At 41.0% G+C, this 2,339-nt stretch overlaps 1 protein-coding gene across 1 annotated transcript in view; it reads right to left on the bottom strand.

Moving 5' to 3' along the window:
* Nucleotides 1-2,339, bottom strand: part of ABHD3 (abhydrolase domain containing 3) — a 58,378-nt gene that overhangs the window by 8,342 nt on the left and 47,697 nt on the right. The gene's annotated exons all lie outside the window — the stretch shown is intronic.

Genomic DNA, 2,339 nt, shown 5'->3' with positions numbered 1-2,339 from the left:
TAGCTGGGACTGCAGGCGCCCACCACAACACCCGCTATTTTTTTGTTGCAGTTGTTATTGATGTAGGCCTGGCCTGGGCTTGAACTTGCCAGCTTCAGTGTATGTGGCCAGCACCCTACTCACTGACCTACGGGGGCTGAGCCTCATCTGGGAAGTTTTGAAAAATGAGTCTCACCCCAGAGATTCTGAGTTATTGTGTGGCCATCCTAGTCACCTACGATCTCTGTCCCCTGTATCAAGTTTCTAAAGGGCTCTCTAGACCAGAGTTGGACTTTGAGTTGTGGCAGAATGGTTGGCCTTGAAAGGAACCTGTTTTCTCTTCCCATTTCTTCCTGTTATTTGTCCTTATTTCCTATCATATATTTTCCACTTTTCTTTTCATTTTATTAACTTTGATTCTGTCCTAGTTCTATTTTGGTAAGAGGGACCATAACTGAGTTTAATCTAACAGCAGTGTCAAAAATCTAAGTTTAACAGTGCCAACTAAGATGATATCCTAATTCTACTTCTCAATAAATTTTTGGTACTTAATTTCTTCAATTACCCAGGTTCTGACATAGGAAAAATGGGTAAATATTCTCTTTTATTCTTTTTCCAACCCAAATTATTTGCAGGTGAATGCAACAGAAGATTCATATAAAAAGTAGGGTTTTTTTGTTTTTGAGTCAGAGTCTCAAGCTGTTGCCCTGGGTAGAGTGCCATGATGTCACAGCTCACAGCAACCTCAAACTATTAGGCTTAAGTGATTCTCTTCCCTTAGCCTCCCAAGTAGCTGTGACTATAAGCGCCTGCCACAACGCCTGGCTATGTTTTTGTTGTTTCAGTTGTCATTGTTGTTTTTTAGCTGGCCTGGGCCAGGTTCAAACCATCAGCCTTGGTGCATGTGGCCAGCAAACTACCCACTGAGCTACGGGCGCCACCCAATAAAAAGTAGTTTTTGAAAATGACTTTTCATAACAACTGTACTACATGTACATAGCATTGTGGTCCACTAGGCCATTTAAAGTAATACTTCCTCTTCTTCAAAACGTTCATCCTAATTTTGGTGACCCCCATCTTTAGCTGGAGGTCAGATAGTGATGGAAGGCTGGTCAAACGCACAAATTGGAAGGGCTGAAAGGGAAACTCGGGAGTAGGAAGATCCAGGATTAGACATGACTGAGTAGGTGAGAATAGTTATACTTAAGGTGAGAATAGTCAGTTACACTTAAGAGCAAAATAATGCCAAGATGTTACTCCCCAAAAAGGTTGTTTTATTTTGATAGGAAAAGGGTCTCCTTTTTCATCAAAAATAAACAAATATAAAACAAACTACAAGGAAACACAGAGAGATGGAGAAAGAACCCCGAGATCAAGAGACTTAAGAGACATATCAATAACAAAGCATAGACATTATCTGGCTTCAGATTCAAATACACTGTAAAACCAAAGGGACAACTGGGGAAATATGAATACTTACTGAATATGTGATGATAGTTAAGAATTGTTAATTTGTTCAAGTGTAATAATGGTATTGTGGTCTTATTTTGTTTCCTTATTTTTTAAGAAAGACTGCACCTTTTACAGAAATACTTATCAATGGGCCAGGCACAGTGGCTCATGCCTGTAATCCTAACAGTTTGGGAAGCCAAGGTAGGAAGAATGCTTGAGCCCAGGAGTTTGAGACAAGGCTGGGTAAATTTGCTCTACAGATGTTACAAAAATTAGCCAGGTGTGGTAGTAGACTGTTGTTATCTCGACTGTTGTTCCAGATACTCTGGAGGCTGAGGCAGGAAGATGGCTTGGGCCTAGGAGCTTGAGGTCGCATTGAGCTCTGAGCTCATGCCACTGTACTCTAGCTAGCCTGGGAGACAGAGCCAGATACTACCTCAAAAAAAAAAAAAAAAAATCAATAATGTCTGAGATTTGGTTCACAATAATCATAAAACTGCCCTATAGAATTAATAAAGAGCTAGAAGTTGGGAACTAATAGAGGCCTAAACTCTGTATTATATATATATATATATATATATATCACCAGCCATTGTTCCCTAGCTGCTTTGCTTTGCTATAATTTCTTATACTCCAGAGTCATACAGCTGATGGTCATATTCTTAGCTGTCTTCATTGCTCCCCACAGATGACATCCTTGTGAGGTTATCTTCCAGGCCCCACACTCTGGAGGACTGCTGCACCCACCCAGACTAGTGGCCCCTACCAAGGAACTGACTCAACTGGCCTTGGGACCTTAACCCAAGAACTACTCAGAAAACATTTCTGTACCCCTACAATTGCACCTAGAACCCAGCCAGTCAGCAGACCCTGTGAGCCTTTTGTCTGCCACACTATCTTTAAAAATC

Source organism: Otolemur garnettii, unplaced genomic scaffold (assembly GCF_000181295.1).
Source record: "Otolemur garnettii isolate 467f Iridium unplaced genomic scaffold, OtoGar3 scaffold00012, whole genome shotgun sequence".
In the NCBI taxonomy this organism is placed as follows: domain Eukaryota; kingdom Metazoa; phylum Chordata; class Mammalia; order Primates; family Galagidae; genus Otolemur; species Otolemur garnettii.
The sequence above is the reverse complement of the archived record's forward strand: the minus strand, read 5'-3'. Positions and strand labels throughout refer to the sequence as shown.